Source organism: Saccopteryx leptura, chromosome X, assembly GCF_036850995.1.
Source record: "Saccopteryx leptura isolate mSacLep1 chromosome X, mSacLep1_pri_phased_curated, whole genome shotgun sequence".
Classification (NCBI taxonomy): Eukaryota; Metazoa; Chordata; class Mammalia; order Chiroptera; family Emballonuridae; genus Saccopteryx; species Saccopteryx leptura.
Genome location: NC_089516.1, coordinates 107065629 through 107093005, shown reverse-complemented (window position 1 = coordinate 107093005; position 27377 = coordinate 107065629). Strand labels below are relative to the sequence as shown.

The window sequence follows — 27377 nt, the reverse complement described above, 5'->3', positions numbered from 1 at the left end:
TTCCTTCTTGTATTGAAATGACGTAGCATTCTTCTAACTTTTGCCCACTGGTCTTAGCTTTTTCTACTCAAGCACACAGCAAAATTCCAAATGACTTGACAAGACATCAGATCACACCACATGACATCAAATATTTGAATACATCTGTCATCTCGGGGAAGCAATAATTAAGAACCTGAGTTCAGGCTACAGATATACAGCAGTCAGGTCTGAGTAGGATGACCATGCATCCCAATTTTCCAAGAAATAACAGGTTTCCTGGGGACAATATTTTTGATACTAAACTTGGGAAAGCCTCAGACAAACTGGAATAAATTGGTCACCTTCAATCCTAGATCCACTCTTATGACTTGGGGCTAGATATGAGACCTCTCATTCTCTTCATGTGCAAAACAGAGAAAATACTTTGCTTCACAAGATAATTGGTGTGAGGATTAAAAAAGAGTATATAGAGCGTAATGCTCAATATATGTTCATAACAGTTGAGAAGTAGTAATATAGGATGGGGAGATGCTCCTGTAATGAAGTTCTGAAGATGTCAGTGACAGCCTAAGAAACATCCTAACCTGTAGAGAATTTTAATGAGTTTGTTTGAGCCAAAGTGACATCAATTGCCGGAAGCAATATCTCAATGAATTGAGAAAATATTCCAGAGAATGGCAGTTTTTCAGCTTATTTTGTACATTAGAATCAAAGGGAGAAATGTGAGGAGGGTTACATGAAATCCATTGGTGGCAGGTTAAGCAGGCAGGAGAAAGAGAAGCAGAGAAACCTCTGGGATTGGAGAGATACACATTTGTTTTACACTGGTGGGTCCAGGATAGTTAATCATTACCATTTGCACATAGAGATGGTATGCGAGGGAACAAGATAACAATGACGAGTTCTGTGGTCTCTTCTCTGATGTCAGTGGTTGTACCTTGAGGGGTCTGGGGAAGAAGATTACTCTGGAATTTCAAAGATATGTTATCTTAGATGCAAAAAGGCAATAGACAGGCTCACTTACGGTAAAGATTGATTTTTATTAAGGAAGCCACACCTAGAACGTGACTACCCACCAAGACCCACTTTTAGTTAGGAACTTTTATGCTCAGATCATCTTAAGTGGCTGCTTTCTATCTTTAAATTTGTAGGGCCCACCATGCAGACCCCTCTGAGCTTGTCATGTTTAGTGTATGGCCCCTTTTTTATCCACATTTGTTATCTACAAAATTAATATGAGAATGCTGTGACATGACTACAAAACACAAAAAACCAGTGCAACATTGGGCTACATTTATAGAGCTACATTCAATATTTAGAATGAAATATCCTGTCCTACTGTTTTGCTCAGCCAACATCAAGCATACTGTGATCGATTCCAATGTCCAAAGGAGGCAATACAGATGGCAACTGGTTTTGAAATCATAGCGCTCAAGATAAAAAGAAACTGGGATATTTAACTTGGAGAAGAAAAGATTTGGAGTGAAACTAAAAGATGTCTTCAACTTCATGAAAGAACTTTCATTACCACTGAACTGAAATGATTAGAAAGCAGGCAGTAGAGATGCTGAGGTGTTTAGAAATCAAAAAAAGTACTCGGGAAACAGAAGTACCAGTGACATCTGGGATGTTCTGTGCTACCACGTTTACCTAGAAACGACAGTCAATTCTGAGCGAAGTAGAAGGCTGAAAATCCATTGAAAATCCTGGTGCAATGCCCAAAAGAGGGCTACTGCAAGTGGAAACAGAAATCAACATTGCTTTTGGTAGAGATTTAGAGAGAGGAGTTCAACCACGCGGCCAAATTTCTCCTCAAAGTATGTTTTACATTCTGGGAATGCACAGGACAAGAGACTCAAATCAGAAGCAGAACGCCTTTGAAAATCAGAGCACTTTCTCCAGCAGTCATGTAGGACAAGAATAGCGATTCATAGATTAAAAAAAAAAATACACTATGCAATCACTAACCCAAAGAAATGTGGTATAGCTATATTAATATCAGACAAGTACATTGAGAAATTTCATAATATAAAAATGATCAGTCCAGCCCTGGCCAGTTGGCTCAGTGGTAGAGCATCGGCCTGGCGGGCAGAAGTCCCGGGTTCGATTTCTGGCCAGGGCACACAGGAGAAGCGCCCATCTGCTTCTCCACCCCTCCCCCTCTCCTTCTTCTCTGTCTCTCTCTTCCCCTCCCGCAGCCAAGGCTCCATTGGAGCAAAGATGGCCCGGGCGCTGGGGATGGCTCCTTGGCCTCTGCCCCAGGCACTAGAGTGGCTCTGGTCGCAACAGAGCGACGCCCCGGAGGGGCAGAGCGTTGCCCCCTGGTGGGCGTGCCGGGTGGATCCCGGTCGGGTGCATGCGGGAGTCTGTCTGACTGTCTCTCCCGGTTTCCAGCTTCAGAAAAATACCAACAACAACAAAAAAAAAGATTAGTCCACAAATAAAATTAAAAAATTAAAAATTGTAAATCTATAAGCACCCTATGTAATGAAGAATTAACTTTACCGAAATAGAGTTCTGGCCACTGCCCATGGCTAATGGGAGGTAATCTCTAGTTCCCTGGAATGTTCTTCCTTGTAGGAATGTCTTTGTTTGCCTAGGGCTTTGGCCAGCATACACTCTAACAATGTGATTTATGATGGGGGCTAGGAGCCATATCATATCAGTTCTGACCTCTGGAGAAACTAGAGATGAAAGACATTACCTTGAAATGCTGGGAGGGTCTGCAGACTAGAGATCAGTCATGTGGGCAGTATGTGATCAAGCCCCAAAATAAGCCCTGGACACAAAAGCTTGTCGGCTTCCCTGGTTGACAATATTCTCTGAGGAAGAAGGAAGCTTCACATTTGGAACCCTCTCAGACTTAACACTAGGCATCTCTTCCTTTGGCTGATTCTAATTTCTATCTTTTTGTATAACAAAACCATAATTATAAGTATAGTGTTTTCCTGAGTTCTGTAAGTTGTTCTAGTGAAGTATTAAACGTTGAGGATGATGAGGGAACTGCCAAATATGCAGCCCCCCGGGTTCCTTGAACTTGCAGGTGATGTCTGAAATCGGGGTAATATTTGAGGACTGTTCCCTCAGATTGTGCAGGTTTGCCTAATTCTTTACATACCCCATAACAGAGTTTTGAAATAGAGAAAGCAAACATTAACAAAAATCTCTCAAAATAGCTCATGTAAGAAGCAGGGGGAAAAACTGTAATGACAAAAAAAAACCCTGAAAAACACAATTAACAAACAATGTATTATATCAATTTAATTTACACGACATTCAAACTACAATAGGATATTGTTGGTCAAATAAGTTTGTAAATATAATATATAGGTTTGCTCACTTATAGTTTGCATTGGGTGTGGAGGACAGGCTATAAGCAGGCAGGGTTGTTATACCCTAAGGCTTAGTTTTAAGACTAAGCCTTTCCCACTCTAAGTGACTTTGTATCAGAGACTTCCTTGTTTGTATATTGGATTAAAGGTTTTGATTTCTACACTATAAAATGGGGCAGACCAGGAGCTTGCTCTCTCTCAGTTCCTGTGATTAGCATTAGAGGAGAGAGCAGAGAAAGGAGAGCAGAGAAAGGCCACGTGGAGGAGAGGAGAAGCAGCCAAGTTGGCAGAGTGCTGAAGGAGAAGGCAGTTTGTGCAGAGTTTGTGCAGAAATAAGGAGATGGGGAACAGAGGTGAATAAGGCTGGTGAGCTAAAAACCTTTGATTCTAGGAAACTTGGATAAGTCGGTGGCTTTGGGAGCCCTGAATGGAAAGGGAAGTGTTTTGCCACTGTGTGTATTTCTTGCCCGTCGGGTGCAAGCTAAGATTAAAGGTAATGTCCCACCAGTTCTTGGCTCTGTTGTTTCATTACCATCTGTCTGAATCTAATGTGAACCTGCATGGGCCAGGCGGCTGTGATGGTGGCCGTGGCTATTGGCTTTATATTTGGCGTAGTCTGTGGCAGGATTCAGAGATCGGTATGGAGTCGCCACCATTAAGGTGCATGGTAGAGGACTGGCTGCTGTTATGGCTCCCCATGGCTGTCCTTTTGGGGACCATAGGCTGGCTGACTTTTACAGCCATGCGTGAGGAAACCACGAGCTCTGTGAAAGAGGCTGCCTGGGACCTGCAAACTGAGCAGTGGAAGGAGCTGGAGCAAACATGGAAGAAAGAGATACCCACCATGGAGCTGAAGCAAGCACCAGAGGAGGCTGACCAGGTTCGCGAGATTCACCTGGAAATGGAGCAGCCGCTGGAGAAGGAATCACAGGTGTGTGAGTTGCAGATTGCCCAGGTCGTTGTGGAGAGCCAGCAGTGGCGGTAGGCCAGGGCTGAGGCTGAGGCCGGAGCTGGGGCTGCAAGGCCCGCAGAGCAGAAGGCGGTGAGAGCCCAGGGTTCAAGCCCAGCAGCAGGACCTGGTGTTTTCAGGTCCTCTTTGGAGGATGAGGAGAATCCAGCTGGAGTTGCAATTCACAGTCTCCAGAAGGTGAGAGCCCAGCAGCAAGGAATAAATGTGATTGTAAAATGAACCACAACAAATATTATATAAAATGTTTGAAATCATTTAGAATATGCTCTTTGAACACAGTGGAATAAAACTAAAAACAATAAAAAGAAGTTCTACCCTAATAATAATACTAAATGCTTAGAAATTAAGAGATACATTTCTAAATATCTCAAGGATCAAAGAAGAAATCAGAATGGAAATTTCAAAATATTTGGAGCAAGGAAGGCAAGTTCCAAGATGTTGGCATGGGTAGACGCTGAGCTCACCCTCCCCAAAACACATTAAATGTACACCTCTCTTTAGAACAATATCTTCTGAAAGAGGACCCTCAGCCAACCAAACAGCTTCTGCACAACACGTGAGAAAGACTGCATAGAGGTTTGGGGAATCGTGAGAGCTCTCCTGAACCAGAGGGAACAGCCGAGGATGGGAAGAACCAGTGAGCATCAACGTTTATGCTTCTCCTGCGTGTGGATAGTGAGCAAGAGCTCCATGCAGGTTCTCTGGTTGACCTGCAGAGCACTGCAGCACATCCCCAGCCACCCCTCCTGGAATTCGGTCCAGCAGAAACAGGTGAGTGCCATAGCCTGCATACAAGGAATCCTTCCACCTGGAGACTGACTCAGCAGGTATCACAAGGTACTGCTTCATACACCCAATGGGCCCCACCACCTGGAGAAGGTACGGAGATAGCAATATACTGCAGTGCCCACCGGCAGGGCTACCCTGGCCAGAGAAAATGCAAAGGCAGTGAGTGGGGCACTACCATATGCTCATATCAGGCTGCACTTCCTGGAGTGTGGAGCTAGCAAAATGATGTGATACCCAAACACAGGACAGATATATCAGATAAGGGGTTGATATGCAAAATATATAAAGAAATCACACAACCCAATAGTAAAAAATAAACAATCCAATCAAAAAATAGGCAGAAGAAATGAATAAACATTTCTCCAAAGAAGACATATAGATGGACACACAGAGGACAATAGACATATAAAAAGATAATCAGCATCACTAATCATCGGAGAAATGCAAATCAAAAATACAATGAGGAGCCACCTCACACCTGTCATAATGATTTTTATTAAAAAGTAAACAAATCCATAGTATATATGTACCAAAGCTTTTTAATCCACTCGTCCTCTGACGGACACTTGGGCTGTTTCCAGATCTTCGCTATTGTGAACAATGCTGCCACAAACATGGGGGTGCATTTCTCCTTTTGGAGCTGTTCTATGGTGTCCTTGGGGTATATTCCTAAAAGTGGGATAGCTGGGTCAAAAGGCAGTTCGATTTTCAGTTTTTTGAGGAATCTCCATACTGTTTTCCACAGTGGCTGCACCAGTCTGCATTCCCACCAGCAGTGCAGGAGGGTTCCCTTTTCTCCACATCCTCGCCAGCACTTATTCTGTGTTGTTTTGTTGATGAGCGCCATTCTGGCTGGTGTGGGGTGATATCTCATTGTGGTTTTAATTTGCATTTCTCTAATGATTAGTGATGTTGAGCATTTTTTCATATGCCTATTGGCCATCTGTATGTCCTCTTTGGAGAAGTGTTTATTCATCTCTTTTGCCCATTTTTGGATTGGATTGTTTGTCTTCCTGGTGTTGAGATTTACAATTTCTTTATAAATTTTGGTATTAACCCCTTATCAGACGTATTGTCAAATATGTTCTTCCATTGTGTAGTTTGTCTTTTTATTCTGTTCTTGTTGTCTTTAGCTGTGCAAAAGCTTTTTTACTACTCAGCCATAAGAAATGATGACATCGGATCATTTACAATAACATGGATGGACCTTGATAACATTATATGGAGTGAAATAAGTAAATCAGAAAAAAAACTAAGAACTATATGAATCCATACATAGAAGGGACATAAAAATGAGACTCAGAGACATGAACAAGAATGTGATGGCAACAGAGGTGGGGGGTGGGGGGAGGGGGGATGGGCCGAAGAAGGAGTGAGGGGTTGGGGGAGGGGAGGGGCACAAAGAAAACCAGATAGAAGGTGACAGAAGACAATTTAACTTTGGGGGAGGGGTATACAGCACAATCAAATGTCAAAATAATCTAGAGATGTTTTCTCTCAACATATGTACCCTGATTTATCAATGTCACTGCATTAAATTTAATAAATAAATTTAAAAAAAACTAAAAAAAAAAGTCAACAAATCACGTATTAATGAGAATGTTGCCAAAGGAAACCCTCCTGCACTGTTGGTGGGACTACAAACTGCTGGAACCACTATGGAAAACCATATGAAGATCCTCAAATAACTAAAAATAGACCTATCATCTACAAACCTAACAATCCCACCTCTGGGTATTTATCCAAAGAAAACAAAACTACTATTTCAAAAAGATATATACACCCCCATGTTCATTGCAGCATATTTACAATAGTCAAGGTATGGAAGTAACCTAGGTGCCCATCAATATATTAATGGATAAAGAAGATGTGATACATATATATATATATATATATATGAAATATTATGTAACATAAAAAAATAATAAAATCTTGCCATTTGTTACAACATGAATAGACCTAGAGGGTATTTTGCCAAGTGAAATAAGTCAGTCAGAGAAAGACAAATATATTATTTCATTTATATGTGGAATCTAAAAAGAACAGAACAAAACAAAAGCAGATTCATGAAAACAATGACCAAAGGGAGGGGGTAGAGAAATGGGTGAAAAAAGTAAAGGCTGATACAGTCAATAATATGGTGATAAGTTTGCCCAGTGACAGATGATTACTCAAATTAGTGGGGTGATCACAATGTAAGGTATAAAAATGTTGAATCACTATATTGTACACCTTAAACTTATATAAGTAATGTAATATTTTATACCAACTATAGTTAAATTTAACTTTTTATTTTATTTTTTTAAGATTTTATTTATTCATTTTAGAGAGGAAAGGAAGAGAGGGAGAGAGAGAGAGACAGAGAGAGAGATAGAAAGAGAAGTGGGGGAGGAACAGGAAGCATCAACTCCCATATAGGTCTTGACCAGGCAAGCCTAGAGTTTTGAACTGGCGACCTCAGCATTCCAGGCTAACAGTTTATCCACTGCACTGCCACAGGCCAGGAAATTTTTTTTAAATAGTGTTTCTGAAGACTTTTTAATGACATGTAAAAAATATTCATGATGGATTCAGTGAAGAATTAGGATACAGCCTGACCAGGCGGTGGCACTGTGGCTAGATTGTCAGCCTGGGATGCAGAGAACCTAAGTTTGAAACCCCAAGATTGCCAGGTTGAGCGCAGGCTCACCCAGTTTGAGCACAGGGTCACTAGCTTAAACATGGGGTCATAAACATAACCCCATAGTCACTGGATTCAGCCCAAAGTTTGCTGGCTTGAACCCCAAGGTTGCTGGCTTGAGCAAGGGGGTCACTGGCTCAGCTGTAGCCCCTCAGTCAAGGCACATATGAGAAAGCAATCAATGAACATCTAAGGTGCAGCAACTATGAGTTGATACCTTCTCATCTCTCTCTCTTCCTGTCTGTCCCTCTCTGTCCTTCTATCTGTCACTGTCTCTCTCACAAAAAAAAAGAAAGAAAGAAGAAAGAAAGAAAGAAAGAAAGAAAGAAAGAAAGAAAGAAAGAAAGAAAGAAAGAAAGAAAGAAAGAAAGTACTAGGATACAAAACAGCATGTATATTATCCCAATTTTATTTAAGAAAGAGAAAGAAACTTGAGTATTAATACTGATTATCTTTATATGGCACATATACACTATGGAATACTACTCAACCATAAGAAATGATGACATCGGATCATTTACAACCAAATGGTGGGATCTTGATAACATTATACGTAGTAAAATAAGTAAATCAGAAAAAAACAAGAACTGCATTATCCCATACGTAGGTGGGACATAAAAACGAGAGTAAGAGACATTGACAAGAGTGTGGTGGTTATAGGGGGGGGAGAGGGGAAGGGGGAGGGGGAGGGGCATAAAGAAAACTAGATAGAAGGTGACAGAGGACAATCTGACTTTGAGTGATTGGTATGTAACATAATTGATTGACAAGATAACCTGGATATGTTTTCTTTGAACATATGTACCCTGATTTATTGATGTCACCCCATTAAAATTAATTTTAAAAATACTGATTATCTTTAGAACTATATATTAGTTTTATTTTATTTTGTTTGCTCTTTTATATTTTCCAATTTGTCTACAATAAACATGTTAGTTTTAAAATTCAAATTCATCTATAAGAATAACTAAAACAAAAAGTCTTGGTAAGTTCATATGCTTTAACCCAAGTGACTCAAAAATTCAATATCTAAGAAAGTGTCTCAATCAGAATTTATGACCTGTGTTTCTAATCAGAGAAGACCACAATGATTTGTACAGAATAGTTTCTAACAGGGAAAATTAGAAACTTAAGGTCTAACAATAAAGTATTGATTAAATTAATTATGGTTTATCCTCTTGATAAATACCAAAGAATCTTTTTAAACCACAGTGTAGAAAAATACTTAATGCCATTGAAAAATATTCTTTTCACACTGCTTAAGTCAAAAGTTAAGTTGTAAACAATATATAGTGGACAAAACCATTTTTGTAAAAAAAAAAAAATCATATTCAAAAAAGTTAGGTAGCTAACTATATATAAATGTAAAACCACATTGGATTGGGAATGTAAGAAAAATTCAATTTTATCTCTAGACCTGCCTGACACATAATAAGCACTCTATATTTGTCAAATTATATTTTTTCTATTCTTCTTTCCCCATTCCCATATGCTATTACTTACAAACGACAGTTGGAAGTTTCTTGTCTATTTTTTTAGAAGATACAAAAGGGACTCCTCTACCATAGAATAAGAATTTCAGAGGTAAAATTAGAAAAGATCTGGAAACACAAGGAGATATACAAGATAAAATAGTGTCACAAAGAACAAGGAAGAAGAATATTAAGGAAAGAGTAGTCAACTCCCAAAAACTACAGAAGTTAAGTAAGATTTAAACTAAAATTAAATCACTGAAATAAGAGCCGCAAAACTATTTACTTGTATAAAAGTTCAGAGCTCTAAAGAATACGCTAGAGCAGAGGTAGTCAACCTTTTTATACCTACCGCCCACTTTTGTATCTCTGTTAATAGTAAAATTTTCTAACCGCCCACCGGCTCCACAGTAATGGTGATTTATTAAATAGGGAAGTAACTTTACTTTATAAAATTTATAAAGCAGAGTTGCAGCAAGTTAAACATATAATAATAATTACTTACCAAGTACTTTATGTTGGATTTTCACTAAGTTTGGCAGAATAAATCTTTATAAAACAACTTACTATAGTTAAATCTATCTTTTTATGTATACTTTGGTTGCTTCGCTACTGCCCCACCATGAAAGCTGGAATGCCCACTAGTGGGCAGTAGGGACCAGGTTGACTACCACTGCGCTAGTGTATTCATAAATCTACTAAAGTGGTGAATTCCCAAGATATTAAAGTCAGAAGTGTTCTGTGTTGTTTCTATGGTTTTCATATCATTTTCAACCAAAGGCTTATTCAAATGAGTATGGTAAATACAATTGTCAACCTTTTTTCCAGATTTGATATTATTTGCATTTTGAGGTATGCTGAGCCTAATTTTTTCAGTAAAGGTCAAACAAATAAAAGTCAGGCACCAACAAGATCACTAAAGGTCAAACAAATAAAAGTCAGGCACCAACAAGATTGAAGTGTCCATCTTGTAAGCAAACTTCTGCCTGGAATTTTACTTTGTCAAGCTGGAAGTTCTCCTTTCTGTTTTGCCCACGGTCATTTATTTTCTCTCAAGCCAACTGGATACTTCCCTGTCAGAAGTCCCATATTTCCATCCACAGGAATTATAAACACATTTTAAGGGTAAAGCAGATACTGCTTTGTATAAATGCAGATGTTACTTGATATCAATGTGCTTGTGATTTTTATCTTCATTATTAAATTCTGGATTACAATTATTGAAAGACAAAGCAGAGATTATTTTATTCTTTTTATCATGCCCTTTTGACATCTGATGTTAATTTTGCTATATCTCATTAAATGCTAAGATTTAGACTAAAAGACTTTTCTATAAAAAAGGATAACTTTTTAATCTTTAGATAACAAAGTTTAATGTCAACCTTGCAAAGATATTATATGCAATATTATATTATTAAGCATACAAATTATTCCTTGGTCCTCAACTTTCTATATCTATCTTTTCCAAAGTGATCAGTCTCCAATACTTGAATGACATCAATATTATTTTTTGCATGACAGAAAAGAAAATGTCCATATTCACGCAACCATCCAGTCCTTCTCTTACTCTTTAGTAAGGTGACCAACTTTTTTACAATGAAAAGGGAGACAAAAATAAATTGAAGAAAACAATATTGTCAATAAAGAAACATTTTATTCATTTCAACAATAATATACTATAATATGATAAATGCATAATAGAGACATTGGTAATATTCTATATTATAATTATGCTTACAGGCCTATTAATTTTTAATAATAATTGTAAGAAAAAAGTACTCATTTAGATATAAATACGTCACATCACATGCAATGGATCAACTCCGCATCGATGCAATATGGACATTTACAGATTAGTCTTCCAATATCAAAAAAGAAGACTTGTAGGGGGACACTTTTCAAGATAGGATGAAACTTAAAAAAGAAAGACTGCTCTTCCAAAGGAGGATGATTGGTCACCTTATCTTTAGCTTCATTGTGGCCTCTACTGCTCTGGCATCTTATGTTCCTGCCAAATCAGGCTACTTAAAGCTCTGCAAATGTGACACTATCTCTCATGCCTCCAATTTCAAATAAACTATTTTCACCTTGGCCAGATAGCTCAGTTTGTTAGAGTGTCATCCGGAAGCACAAAGGTTGCTGGTTCAATCCCTGGTCAGAGCACATACAGGAGCAGATCTCTCTCTCTCTCTCTCTCTCTCCCTTCATCTCTCACTAAAATCAATCAATAAACATTTTTTTTAAAAAAAACACAAACTATTTTCTCTACTACAAATGCCCTTTTCCCAATGTTAAACTAACTAAACTATACGGTGTTATATAAAGTGGGTCATGGAATCATTTTCCCTAAAATTCTCTCTCCATGTGCTCCTATGACACTGATCATCCCGCATTACAACGTGTTAACCAACCCTATGAAGGATTATTCACAAAAAAATAAAATACACTTTTTAAATATACAGTTTGATGACTTGCGACAAGTATATATTGATATATCTGTGTAATTATCACTTTAATCAAGATACAAAGCATTTTCACAAAGAGCACATAGATGTCACAGTGTGGCAGAACTCGTTCCCAGCAGGAGCCCATGGATGGGCCTGCTGGCTGAGCTGCAGCTAGGACTCCCCCCCACCCCCACACTGGGACTGCCCAGACCTCCTCTGCACTGACCCTCAAGCCTCAGAAGGAGGGAGGTGTCAGTCAGGCAAAATCTAAAATGCTGTCAACATGTCAACTAGTCATGAACCTCAGGACAGGTACAAAGACTTATCTTCATTATGCTGGGTTTGGGGACCCTGCTCCCTAGAAATATTGCATGATGGCCACTCAGTATTTCACAAACTGCCCAAACCAGTCCCAATGTCTCTGGTCACTGTTGAACTGAGTAGGGACATCCAGGCTTCCGCCACCCCAAAAGCACCCTCACTGGAGCGGAATTCTTTGAGTGCCATCTTCAACAGTGTTGTGACCTTGTGAGCCAGGTTGCCCATGCTGCTCCTTGCCTGCCTCAACTCCTTCTGCATCAGAGAGTCACCGTGTGTTCGGATCCTGGGCAGCCTGGTGGCCATCCTGCTGGTGTTCCTGATCACTGTCATCCTGGTGAAGGTGCCCCTCTTCACCATCACCATGGTTAAGATCATGCTCATTAACTTGTTCACTACCACCCTGTAGGGCAACCCTCTGGACTGGTGGCCTCCGGCCTGCCAGCTACACAGTCCCCATCATGAGTGGCCAGTACCTGGCAGGAATCTTATCTTCACGTCAGTGGCCATGATCTGTGCCATCACCAGTGGCTCAGAGCTGTCAGAAGATTCCTTTGGCTATTATATCACAGCCTGTGTAGTCACCATTTTGACCATTATCTGGTACCTGGGCCTGCCTCAGCTGGGATTCTACCGCTACCAGCAGCTCCAGCTTCGAAGGGCCTCAAGACCCGGAGACCGAATTACAACTCATTAGTAAAGAAGAGGAGCCAACAGTAGGCAAAGAGGATTTTGGAGTTTCAGCCTCCAACTCTCAGGCCACCAACAGAAGCCACTCAGTTCAACCTTTTTCAAAAATATCTTAGTCCTGGTTCTCTCCGTCTGCTGCATCTTCATGGTCATCATTGGAGAGTTTCTTGCCGTTATCTCAGAGGTCAAGTCCAGCATTGTAAGCTTCAGCGTCTGGGGAGACTTTCATTCCTGTGTCCTGTTTCTTGCCTTTCAATGTCTTTTACTGGCTGGGCCAGAGGCTCATAGCCATATCTGTGTGGCCTGGGAAGGAAGGACAGCCGCTGGCTGCCTCACCTGTGCTGACCTGGCTGTGGACTTTGAGCATGATACCCCGCTCACCCTTTTCATGGCTGCCTCGCCAGTCTCTGCATGTTCTGTGGGCGCAAGAGAAGCAGCCGGCTGAGGCGGAAACAGCTGGAGCCATCATGGCCTGCTCTCTGTCTCTGGGCCTGGGCCTGCACTGGAGGCTGTCTTCTCCTTCCTGTTCAAGGCAATTGTGTGAGCATGAATGAACAGGACTGCGCTGCCTGCCCTCCCCTCTCCCTGTCTTCTCTTTCAGGGATGGACAAGAGTCGGCTAGAGGTTCTCTCTTCAAGCTGACTTCTGCTTTCTCATGGCCTGTGCTGGGCCCGGGTGTGAAGGGGTGCTGCAAAGGAAGCCTCTGGGTGGACAGTGGGAACACTATGGGCCTGTGGGTCAAAGTCGAATGAGGGGTACAGTCTCTGCATAGGTAAGAACCCCACACACACACTTGGCTGTAACTGATCACTGCTTGAACAAGACAGCAGAGGCTTCTAGGCTCAGAGTGTTTGTGTGTGTGTGTCTGTATGTTCGTCTGCCTGTGCCAGAGGCGGCCAGGGGCCAGGTCAGTCTGCTGTAAAGTGCAGTCTGATACTTCCACCTCCCTTTTCCCCTGAGCCTTCTCCCCCAACATCCTCCTGTCCCTTCTCTGCTCCCCTGCCTAGTCCATACCTATTATGCACCCTGTACAATTGCCATTTTACTGCCTTTTTTTATACTCAACAGAAACCAGATGCCTTCGGAGGTTCTCTGACTAAATAAATCTTTTTTTTTTTTCATCTAAAGCATTCTCATCACCAAAGAAAATTATTTTGTGTTCATTTCCCTTTGCAATCAATCCCACACACAGAGACAGACACTAATCTTGTTTTATATAAACATAGTTTTTTCTTATTCTAGAACTTCAAGTAAATAAAATCATATGATTTTTTTTGAGGTGAGCTTCTTTTGTTTAATATGATGTTTTGTTTTGTTTTGTGGAATAATAAAAGGCTTTATTGAGTCAATATGATGTTTTTAAGAACTCCATATTGTTGCGTGATCGATAGTTAATTTCTTCATATTGCCTCAAGGTATTCTGTTGTGTGGATCTACTGTGCTTTGTTTATCCATTTACCTGTTGATGGAAATTTGGGTTGTTTCCAGTTAGAAGCGATTATGAAAAAGAAGCTGCTATCAGTATTTGTAAACAAATCTTTGTGTGAATATATGTTTTCATTTCTCTTGGGTAAACAACTAAGAATAGAATTGCTAAGAAATATGGTGGGTCCATGTTTATTTTTTATAAGAAAGTGTCAAACTGTCTTAGTGTTTTTTTCATTGTACATTTCCACCAGCATAGCACGAGTGCTCCAATTACCCTATATCCTGGACAACCTTTGGTATTATCAGGTTTTTAATTTTTCCCGTTTTAATGGAACAAAGGTGGATGATAACGATGATATGTACAAAGGGTTATCTCATTGTGGTTTTCATCTTTGTTTTTTTGATGACTAACAGTGTTCAACATCTTTTCATCTGCACTGCAATTTATTTCTTTACATGTTTTGAGCGTAAGCAAATTCTCTAAAAGAATATGACTTTAGAATCAAAAATCCATGCTTGAATGCCACGTCTGCCATTTGCCATTGTTTGATCTTGAGCCACCAGATCAAACCAGTCTGAGTCACGGTCAATTTACCTATCAAATGGAGATCATGCTGTCTTACAGGTAGATAACATACATGAGGTGCTTAGCCCAATGCCTCTTACAGAGTAGATCTTGATAAATGGTAATTATGATGATTATTCTAGAAATTGGTTTGGAACCCTTGCCATTTTTCCTTCCGGGAACATAGGCAAAGGTGCAAGCCTTACTGTAATCATGTTATTGGAGCTCAAGGATTTGCTCTAAATTCCCTCATCCCTAATTTTCTCTAGTTTTCAAACTTCAACTTTGTAATGATTTTCCCAGTTTGTGTCCCACTGCCTCACTAAATGTTCCATAAGGGAAGTAAGACATCTGTACTATATACTTCTGGATCCTCAGCAACTAGAACAGTGCGAATAATACTTGTTGAATGAAGAAAGAAATGAGTATCTACCTCCTCCCTCTCATCTCCCTTCCATGCACTGATGCACACATGGATTGATTTGCCTGGTTTTTCATTTTAATTTCCCCAAGAAGCATAAGATTCTTTCTTTTGTAATAGCCCTTGGATAAATCCTGCCTTACCACCACCCAGCATGAGAACTCTAAACACTACACTTAGCTTAAATCAACCTTCTAGTTTCATGTTTAACTGGAAGAAGGCAAAATCTGTAGCCACAATTCTCTGATCTTCCGGTTCATAGTGGCTTTTGCTCATTCCAATCACAAGCTGTAGTAAACTCATAAGCATAATTAACTCAAGTGCAATACAGCATTGGAGAAAGGAAGTAAGAAAGAAAGGAGGAAGGAAGGAAGGAAGGAAGGAAGGAAGGAAGGAAGGAAGGAAGGAAGGAAGGAAGGAAGGGAGGGAGGGAGGGAGGGAGGGAGGAAAGAAGGAAGGAAGGAAAAGAAAATGTGGCCTATAGCATCAAATGAACCTATGATAGAAGTTAAACTCTACCACTTATTTGCTCTGTGACTTTGGGCAGATTAATTCCTCTAAGCATGAAATTTCTTCTCTTAAATGTAGGTAAAATATTTAGGTAATGCATATAAATAGCGCAGCATAGTTTACAGCTCATAAGTAAACTTTCAATAAGTGTCAAAGATGACTTCTCTGAGGAAGAAATGTTTGAGCTGAGATTTGAAGATAAATAGGGGTTGGCCAAGAAAAGAGTGGGAAATGAGCACTCACAACAGGCAGAGGAGACCTTATGTGCAACAATAAGTTTGGGGTGGTTCTTCACCAGTGTAGGCTTCTACTAGTGCAAAGTAATGTTTCCTAACAGGTAACTGTGTTAAAAATCCTAATAAACCTTCTTCACCTTGAGATAATAGCCGTAGGGGTCTATGGCAACTTCGCGAAACAAGCCCTAATCCAGTACACCTGAGCCAATCCAACTATAGCTCTTAGACACTTGCTAATAATGTCTTCATCAACCAGTCCCATGAGAATACCTCAAAAGAGCTGCCTTTGTGGTACTTTTAAGTTCAAGCTATTCATTGCAAATTACTTCTGTTTCTTCTAAGTTCTTAGCCTCTTTGGCCAGAGCCCCAAGTTACTTCCAGAAAAACCCACACCCTCCATTTATATCAGAAATCTGTTATCAGTACAAATCATATCTCCCAGAAGACACCAACATACATTCTCGCTATCTTTAGGCCAGAGAACCTAGGATCTTGGTAATAGATTCTCAGATGTAAATGTTAAACTGCTTCTCCAAATCACATTTATGACTACAAAATCAGTCTGGTGCCAGAGCCCACATGTTTGCCAAACAAGACTATTCCATAGGCTTAATTTCATGACCAAGGCCCTTCACCAGTATATAAATACCCACTGTTCATGAGAACCGTTACCATGTTATGGGAACGTCATCTCTTTCCACTATTATCTAGATCAGGGGTCGGGAAAATTTTTGGCTGAGAGAGCCATGAACGCCACATATTTTAAAATGTAATTCCATGAGAGCCATACAACGACCCGTGTACGTTACTCATTATCCAATAAAAATTTGGTGTTGTCCCGGAGGACAGCTGTGATTGGCTCCAGCCACCCACATCCATGAACATGAGAAGTAGGAAATGAGTGGATTGTAATACATGAGAATGTTTTATATTTTTAATGTTATTATTTTTTTATTAAAGATTTGTCTGTGAACTAGATGCAGCCATCAAAAGAGCCACATCTGGCTCGTGAGCCATAGGTTCCTGACCCCTGATCTAGATTATAATAAAGTTACCATTTCAGAATAAAGCAACTCTTACTTCTTGTACAGCACTCTTGTGGTCTTGATAAAATTAAATCTGTCAATCCTTGCCAGTATTATAGAAAGGCAGCAAGTGGAAATGGTCTTCAATGTGCACTTTGGACATTTGAATACCTTGTTATTGCAATTAGGCCTGTGCAAAGTCCCAATCTTTTCATCTTTGTTTTCTTGGTAAAAGTGTTCAACATCTTTTCATCTGCACTGGAATTTATTTCTTTACACATTTGAAGAGTAAGCAAATTCTCTGAAAGAATCTGACTTTAGAATCTTTCCCCCAAACAGGAGAGTCACCAAAGAAGTGAACTAAATATTTTACAGAGCTTAACACTGGAAAACTAGGAAGGACCTTGCCCACTGTACTCCACATGGGTTTGCAAAATGAATCCGTAATATACAAGGATGAATGAATACAAGTGTGGATAAATAGATAAATAGATAGAAACAAAGGAAAGATAATTATACAGTGGTCCCTCGTCTTTCGCGGGGGTTAAGTTCCAGAACTCCCCCATGATAGGTGAAAATCTGCGAAGTAGCTACCTTATATTTATTTTATTTTTTAATTGATTTAATTTATTGTGTTTATATAGATTCAAGTGTCCCACTGAATACATCCCCCCACCGCCATGTTCTCCTCAACATCCCCCTTGCCCCCTCCCCCTCAAAGCAATCCTCCTTCCCTCCAGGATTTACTGTCCTGTTCTCTATAACACTCTGTTATGTGTGTGTGTATATATATATATATATATAATTTCACCAATCTCTTTCTCTTTTCTGATCTCATCCTATCATCCCCTTTCCCTCTGTCCACTTTCCTTCTGGTCCCTTTGATCCCTCATCTGCCTCTATTCCATTCCTCTATTCACATTGTTCATTGGACTCCTCAAATGAGTGAGGTCATATGATATTTTTCTTTCTCTGCCTGGCTTATTTCACTTAGCATAATAGTTTCCAGGTCCATCCACATTGTCACAAAAGGTAAGATTTCCTTCTTTTTCCCACAGAATTCCACTATGTATATGTACCACTGCTTTTTAATCCACTCGTGCACTGACAGACACTTAGGCTGTTTCCAGATCTTGGCTATTGTAAACAATGCTGCAATAAAATATTTTATTATTTATATATATATTAAGGCTTTATAAATCCTCCCCACACTCTTATAAACCTTTCCCTCACTGTTTTTAAAATTTTCCACACTTACTTTGTTTATTTTACTGCAAAAATAATTAAAATAATAAATATATAAAAATACCTATATACTACAAAATTCCACAATATAGCTAAAATTTTGCAATACAAAATTAGATATATACAGTTTAAAAATCCTCAATAAAATGAGACCATGAAAAGTGAACTGCAATGTGGCAAGGGATGACTGTACTATCATTATAATATGGAATTTTTAAATTATCTATACATTACATATCAAGTTATTTCTTTTTGGTTTTTTTACTCTTTTTTTTTTTACAGAGACAGAGAGAGGGACAGACAGACAGAAAGGGAAAAGAGATGAAAAGCATTAATTCTCCATTGTGGCACCTTAGTTGTTCATTGATTGCTTTCTCATATATGCCTTGACCTGTGGGCTCCAGCAGACCAAGTGACCCTTTGCTCGAGCCAGTGACCTTGGGCTCAAGCAAGTGAGCCTTGCTCAAACCAGATGATCCTGCGCTCAAGCTGGGGACCTCGGAGTCTCGAACCTGGGTCCTCTTCGTCCCAGTCCGACGCTCTATCCACTGCACCACCGCCTGATCAACTCAAGTTATTTCTGAGCATGTGTTATTGCAAGTAATTTATACGTATTATTTCATTTAATCCACACAACCACCATTAATGAACTAAATGCTAGTACTAGTTATGTAGTCAAGGACACTGAGCCCCAGAGAGACAAAGTCAGTGTCTCAGAGTCACACAGACAAGTGGCAGAACTCACATAGGATCCCAGGCATTTGGGCTCCACATCTTAATTTTCTAACTTCTAGTACAACCCCCCTCTAGTGCATAGTACATTTGCAAAAAGGCATTATTTTAGTAAGAAGAGATAGTGTATCTAAATATGACCACATGGTAGGATAAAAGAGTTACTCAAATTTGAAGGAACATACAGAAGAAAAGAAAAGATTTAAAACATAAAATTATTACTATAATGAGAAACGGTAGGTACCCAGTGCTATTCAGGGACTCAAGCTTGCAGATTCCCTATGAACTTGGAGTCAAATTCCAGCTCTGGAACTATGTTAGCTTTTTAACTTTGAGTAAATTAGCAAATCTCTCTGGGTTTTAGTTTCCTCAACTGTAAAATATAGGTATAGTAATATTAAAACCCAAATTAAATGGAAGTTGAGAGGATTAAATAATGCAAATAAAGCTCATAATGCCCTGAGAGGTCATAGCAAAAACTCAGTCATGTTAGCTTTTATTATATTATTATTATTATTATTATTATTATTATTATTATTATTCTGAATTCCCAATTATACAACAAAATGGCATAAAAATGGCAAATTATTTTGACATTTTAAGATATCTATAATATTGGATATGGTTTTGACAAATCATTCAGACCAAATGAAAATTAATTCAATATCAAGCAAGACAAAATGCAAACCTATCAAGATGATCTAATGAGAATGGGAATATTTAAAGTCCTAACTAAGCGGACAATAACAATTTGTGCTATTTCAAAAAAGAAAAAAAGTGGCAGATTAAAATTAAGAAGCTTATTTATCTAAAGTGCATTGTCTAAAGTGTTTTAAAAATCCTTCCTTATTAAAGATATTAGTTATTGATTTAAAAGATTGGAAAGAGAGAGTGAAAGGGGGGGAGAAGCAAGAAGTATCAACTCAGTTGCTTCTTGTATGTGCCCTGACCAGGCAAGCCCAGGCCACGAACCTCAGCATTCCAGGTCGACACTTTATCCACTGTGCCACCACAGGTCAGGCAGGAACTCTCATATCTTAAAGTTCTATCTTCTTATCACCAAAGACTATAAAGGCCTGAATCATGAGGTAGTTAGTATGCAAGGCATCATCTACAGCAGGGGTAGTCAACCTTTTTATACTTACCGCCCACTTTTGTATCTCTGTTAGTAGTAAAATTTTCTAACAGCTCGTGAGTTCCACAGTAATGGTGATTTATAAAGTAGGGAAGTAACTTTACTTTATAAAATTTATAAAGCAGAGTTACAGCAAGTTAAAGCATATAAAAATAATTACTGACCAAGTACTTTATGTCGGATTTTTGCTAAGTTTGGCAGCATAAATCTTTATAAAACAACTTACTATAGTTAAATCTTTTTATTTATACTTTGGTTGCTCCACTACCACCCACCATGAAAGCTGGAATGCTTCCATCGTGGGCGGTAGGGACCAGGTTGACTACCACTGATCTACAGGAACATCCATACATGAAAACATCCCACTCAAACTTAGATGATTCCTCTGCTGGGAATTGTCATAAACCAGAATGCCCACTGGGTCTTGACTAGTGTTGCTGTATTCTTGTGTGTGTGTATATGTGTGTGTGTGTATGTGTTGACATACTTTGTTTCTTTAATTTTAAAAAAAAATCACCTGTAAATCAGGTACTATTTGACACCCACCAACAGATGAGAAAACTAAGCTCATTAAGATGAAATAACTTGTCCAATGCCACGCAGCCTTTTAGTGATGGAGCCACTAGGTCACATGACTTCAGAAAGCTAGGTCAGTAGATCATCCTCAGTACATTTCCTGGTCCTTCTGGACCCTCACCCATTACCACCACACTTCAAAGTGCTTCTCTAAGCTACCAATGTTACCTTTGCATTTAGTTTACTGTATTCTAATTATGTGGACCTCTGTTTCCCTAGAAGACATGAGGTCCTTGGAGTATGGAGCACATCTTTCAAACCTGAGTACACACAAAAAAAAGCACACACACAAAACAAGTGGCTATTACCAGTGCTTCCAAAAACCGTATCTGTTGCACATCCTCCAAACTAAATTCATGCAAGCACCTACCAGGGAACAAGGTCCTAAAGTTCAGTCTCCTACTGACCCTTTCAGTCAGAGTCTTGGTACAATTATGAGTTCTCTTTATGAACTGACTTTTTTTTTTTTACAGAGACAGACTGGAACAGAGAGAGATGATAAGCAGCATCAATCATCAGTTTTTTTTGCGACACCTTAGTTGTTCATTGATTGCTTTCTCATATGTGCCTTGACTGGGGGACTACAGCACACCGAGTAACCCCTTGCTCGAGCCAGCAACCTTGGGTCCAAGCTGGTGAGCTTTGCTCAAACCAGATGAACCCGCACTCAAGCTGGCAACCTCAGGGTCTCGAATCTGGGTCCTTCACATCACAGTCTGACGCTCTATCCACTGCACCACCACCTGATCAGGCTGAACTGACTTTTAACTGCCTAATTTGGTCAATATTGTAAGGGAATTTTCCTCAAAAATCTCTCAGGAAATAAATGTGGGTTTTATTCATAAATGAATGCATGTGTATGTGACAGTTTCATAAAACCTGAGGAAAGTAAAGTTTTAAAGCTAAAAGGACCCGTGGGGAGCAGCTGGTCTCCCTCTCCCTGTTGGCAGAAAGACAAAAGGTCAACCCCAAACTTAAAAACTGGTCTGTTGGGCAGATAAAATATATTATGCTCACTTTGTTAAAGATGGCACTGCCCACGTGGAAGCCATTGCCCAGGTGATGTTAATGTGTGTTGGGGGTGGGCTGTGGGCAGGCAGGATCCTTGTAGCCTGGGACTTGGTTTTAGGACTAAGCCTTTCCCACCCTTTTTGATGTGGTGTGGTGCAATCCCATCATGCCTCTGATAAGTGACTTTGTATTAGAGACTTTCCTATTTTGTATATTGGATTAAAGGTTTTGATTTCTGCACTATAAAATAGGGGCAGAATAGAAGCTTGCTCTCTTAGTTCCTGAGATTAGCATTAGAGGAGACAGCAGAGAGCAGAAATCAAAGAAAGGCCACATGGAGGAGACCAGGAGAAGTAGCCAAGATGGTGTACTGTTGAGTGAGAAGCCAGTTTGTGCAGGGAGAAGGAAGGAGATGGGGAACAGAGGTAAATAAGTCTGGTGAGCTAGAAACCTTTGATTCTAGGAAACTTGGATAAGGCAGTAGCTTTGTGAGCACTGAATGTGAGTGGGTTTTGGAGCCTAGTGTGTGTTTTTTACTTGCCCGCCGGGAGCAAGCTAGGATTAAAGATGATGATCCACCAGTTTTTGGCTCCGTTGTTTCTTTACCGACTGTCCAAATCCAATGCGAACCTGCATGGGCCAGGTGGCTGTGATAGTGACCCTGGCTACTGGCTTTACATGATCCCTGAATATGTTTCATCTCTGGCCCACAAAATATTTTTTTACTTTATGATTTTATTGTTTTTTCTGGGTTAAGTCTCATGTATATGAATTACAGCGAACTTTGAATGACAGAAACAGCGAAGTGTTGTTACATTCTAACTTTCATTCATCTCAACCCTGACTTTGACATTTCATCCATGTGCTGGTTGCTGGTTACATGGCAAGTTTAGCTTCAGATTTTTGATCATGTAATAGCTAACAAGGAAAACCGAGGAAAGACACAGTTAAACAGAAAAGTCATAGAGTTTTTCCACTTATATTGTTTCAGGTGCCACAGAAAATCAGCAAATCCATGACACACCAGGCAATGAGGCAGTATGTGTCAGGCAGGCCGCCAGAGACAGACAACAGAATCCAGAGCCAGAGACAGGAATGGGTGGAGAGCAGGTCATGAGCAGAACAGGCAGCCTCTTAGGAGCAAGCGTGAGCAAGATCAGGATAAGCAGTGAGTTGTGGCCAAATAGGCAAATTAGAAGCCTTACAGGGTCAAGCAAGTCATCTATTTTAGAGTCCTTAGAAAAGGGTGGAGAGAGGGGAGGTAGAGGTGGAGGGAGACTAAAGGGTGAGGGGATAGGGGTAGATGCTGAAAGCCAAAAGCAGAACAGGAACAAATTACAAATGGAGAATGCAGTCACATTGCGTCAGAATCAAGTGGACTTTGGCAGCTAAGGCAGGTCACTGTTCCAGCTTCAGCTGTTCTCCTTCCCCTCCTGCCACGTAAATCTGGCCTGGGGGCTTGCAGCGGAGGCAATGGAAACAGCTGGCTAAGGAAAGCCTGTGGGGGTGAGAAGCTGAAAACAGTTTCTGCAAAGAAAGAGTATGTTTTGCTTATAAAGGAAATTAGACATGTGCTAAAAGAGGTATTTGAATATGAATGAGGTATTTGGGTATTTCAATACCCAGAAGAGAATCCGTCAATAGCAGGAATGCCTAAGCTTAAAAAGATTTAACAGAACACAAGCCCACACTTCAGTAAATGAGTTAATGAACCATATAGCTAAACATGCATGGCATTTTCGATTCATGCCTCAGTCTAGAAGCCTCCCAATCATCTCTCACTCTTTTTAAAGGGCAAAGAGTTGTTTAACAACCATTCAGTGTTCCAGGCAGCAAACAGGCTCACAACTATTAATGGCAAAGCTGCCAGAAGCCAGACATACCTGGGAACAGATGAAAGGTTTCGTTTGTTCACCTTCAACGTTACACTAGTTCCCACTCAGGATTTCTGAGTGCATTACTGGAAATTTTTAAAACACACAGTTACTGGTGCGAAGAAGTTTCTGAAAACATACAAAGCACACATTCAACAAGAAAGTCCACCTGAAAAGTCCTGTGAGGGCGAAACAGGATTGGAACATTACAGCATGCCTGTTCTTTTTACAAAGACCAAAGCAAGTTCAAAGACTCGGAAATTTTCTTGAAAATGATAAAAAACATTGTGTCAAATGAGGTTTCACCTTGCCTGCCAAATCCAACTGGTTGGCAGTTCCTTCTTGAAGCCCCATACACCTGATCAAATTAGTGCTGTCTGCCACAGCCTAGAAAGGGAACAGATATTCACTATCATTTAAAAATTTGTCTTGCCTTGAGTCCTAGGCCATCTAGACACACTACCTTCTCCCCTAGGGGTGCCAAGTGGCAGCTTATGGGCTGAGTTTACATTGAAGATATGCTTTGGACCTCACAATATTTTTTAAATGAGTAGCCAATATTTGAAAATGGGAGATTTCACATTTGAAAAAACTGATAGCTTCTCTTAGAAATGGAAATTATTAGCCCAACTGGTGTTGGCGCAGTGGATAAAGCTTCAACTCGGAACGCTGAGGTCCCTGGTTCCAAGCCCTGAACCCGTCGGCTCTGAGCGCACTCGGTCACTACAGCATCGCTGGCTTGAGTGGGGTAATCATCTTCACAATCCCAAAGTTCACCAGCTTGAACCCAAAGGTTACTGGCATGAAAAGCTCAGGGTCACTGGCTTGATCAAGGGGACACTGGCTTGCCCTGGTCAAGGCACGTAGAGAAGCAATCAACCTACAACTAAAGTGAAAGCAAATACAAATTGATAGTTCTCACCCTACCTTCTCTCTCCCTTCCTGTACTTCTCTCTCAAAAGGAAGAGAAAGGAGGAAAGGAGGGAGAAAGGAAAGAAGGAAGGAAGGAAGGAAGGAAGGAAGGAAGGAAGGAAGGAAGGAAGGAAGGAAGGAAGGAGAAGGAGAAGGAGAAGGAGAAGGAGAAGGAGAAGGAGAAGGAGAAGGAAAGGAAAGGAAAGGAAAGGAAAGGAAAGGAAAGGAAAGGAAAGGAAAGGAAAGGAAAGGAAAGGAAAGGAAAGGAAAGGAAAGGAAAGGAAAGGAAAGGAAAGAAGAAAGAAAGAAAGAAAGAAGAAAGAAAGAAAGAAAAGGAAGGAAGGAAAAGAAATGAAAGAAAGAAAGAAAGAAAGAAAGAAAGAAAGAAAGAAAGAAAGAAAGAAAGAAAGAAAGAAGAAAGAAAGAGAGAGAAAGAAAGAAAGAGAGAGAAAGAGAGAGAGAAAGAAAGAAAGAGAGAGAGAAAGAGAGAGAGAGAGAGAGAAAGGAAGGAAGGAAGGAAGGAAGGAAGGAAGGAAGGAAGGAAGGAAGGAAGGAAGGAAGGAAGGAAGGAAGGAAGGAAGGAAGGTCTAGCAATTTTAGGCCTGTCTTTCCAAAAGACCATTGTCACCTGGAGCTGAGTAAAGGCTGCCTGCTTTAGAAGACACATCCTCTCTCAAATTTGCCTCCTGTAACTCATTTACATTGCGTGTCTGACCTCTGTAGGATATGCATTTGTGACTCCCTACTCTATGCCTCTGTATTACTGTTACTTAATCAGATTCCTCAAAGTGAAGGAGGACTTGGAGATTCACTGTTCCTTTTTCCAGTTCAATTTGGTCATTAACCAAAATGACTTTAACATCTTCACAAGCAAGTTACTGAGCTTGCTCAGCTTCCATAAGTCTTTACCTCCACTTCTCCAACCCACCTTTGAGCAACAGAAATGTTCTACCTTCAAATTTTTTCAATTCTAATACCCTAGTTTTTTTGTTTTTGCATTTTGTTAATAACCTCATATTAGTACAGATGTTTCTGCCTTTATTTCCAATAAATCTACCAGTCCTTCTCAACCAGATATTTAGTCCTTTTACCTTTCCATATTTTCCAAATCCATCACTCTTTCTGGATCTACTTTGTTCCCATGGCCCATCATGCCACTGCCTCACTAACAATTATTTTCATTTCTTTTGATCCTTTGTCCTTCTCTAACACCTGCTCACCAAACCTCATCCCTGAATCAATCCAGTCATTCAGGGTGATGAATGCTGCTTGATAAATAAAATCACACTATGAATTCATGTCCCTCTGTCCCTAAATATCACCCTCTTCTCTTCCTTTCAATGGTTACTTCAAAGAAATACCACTCTCCTCAAACTATATAGTCTACTTCTTCCTGCCTCACTTTCAGAGGTAACTTCACTTCCCACTCTCTGAGGAAATCAAGGCCATGAGATGAGAGAGGTACCTCAGCGTGTTCCTCTACTACCTACAAGCTTATGTAAATTTCCATGCATTCCAACCTCATGTCTCCAAGGGAGAATTGTCCCTCCTCTAATTCTGATTAATTCTTCCACTTGAGTGCCCATCCCCTTGACATTAGTCCATCCTTTTATTTTTTAACCCTGAATTGATTTGATCTTTTGTACCCCTTCTGTTTTATCTTTGATAATTCTCTGTGCTTTGTCCCAGAAGAGCCCAAGCCCTACATCGATCAGGCATCCCTGATTCTACATCCCTGCACAGTGGGACACTCTTGCTTAACAGCAGGGCTGGCAGCCTCTTTGAGACTACCTTTGAGACAGCTATGAGGATTCTACTTCTCAGTGCCGACACCAACTGCCACCGGAGGAAAGACATGACTGACACACAAGTTAGTTGCAAGAATCACACAGGCAGTTTATTACTCACAAATCCTTTTGGCCTGCCTGGGTACAGCTTAAGGGGGCCCCATTGGTGTGCTCCTCTCGGCTGTCCTTGGTCATAGAGGCATGGAGACAGTCCACGTTCACATTGGAGTCTGGGCAACTACCACAGCAAGAGGCCCCTCAGCTTTGGTACCTTTTCTGGCCAAGGCCTCCTAACAGATGTCAATCTACAGGATTATCAACCTCAAATCACCTTTTGGGGAGTTCCCCCCAGGGAGCCCTATTTTATTTAATCTACCGAAATGTCACAGCAAGCCACTTTTAAGGTGTTCCTAGGGAAGCTTCTTGTTCATGTTAACCTACAGAGTTATGACATCAAGCTACTTATCTATATAAAACTTCACACACACACTAACTGGGCCCTGTGTGAGAAGCAGCGTCTGGCTATCATATTTCTACACACTAGATTAATTCTTATCCAGATGGCATAACCTTATTTACTTTCCTTAATTGCTTTCAATATTATATCCTAATTATTTATATATTTCTTCCATATTTTTCTATATTTCTATATATTTAATTATTATAACATATTACTATAACATGCTTACCTATTTTTTTCCCTCATAATATAAACATGCTCAACTATCTTCCAACTATTGAATAAAAACAATTCTCCCTCAACCTCAAGATCTCTTCTGGTTGTGATCCTATTTTACCGACACTCTTCTACCATCAAATTTTCTTTTTTTTTTTATTTATTGATTGATTTTAGAGGAAGGGAGAGAGAGAAAGACAAAAACATCCATCTGTTTCTGCATGTGCCCTGACTGAGGATTAAACGGCACCCTCTGCATGTCAGGATGATGCTCCAACCACCTAAGTTATCTGGCCAGGACCACCATCAAACTTCTTGAAGAACAGATTCCCCTTCTTGCTTTCCATTTATTACTCCATCTACTGATTCTCAGCTTATAACATCACTTCCTCACTGAAATTTTTTCAAAGGTTACTACAATCTCCAGCTTCCAAATTCAGTAGGAATTTTTTGCCCTTATCTTGTTTGATGTTGTAGCGATACAGAATGAGTCACCCCAAGATGTGCCTCTGTTGTATGCAGATTATTTTGAGCTAAAAGCAACAGAGACTCTGAAGGCTCATG

General features: G+C 40.0%; 1 pseudogene; it reads left to right on the top strand.

The window, feature by feature from the left end:
* Window positions 1-11907: 11907 nt before the first annotated feature.
* LOC136386030 (equilibrative nucleoside transporter 1 pseudogene) lies at window positions 11908-13224 on the top strand (annotated as a pseudogene).
* Window positions 13225-27377: the final 14153 nt, after the last annotated feature.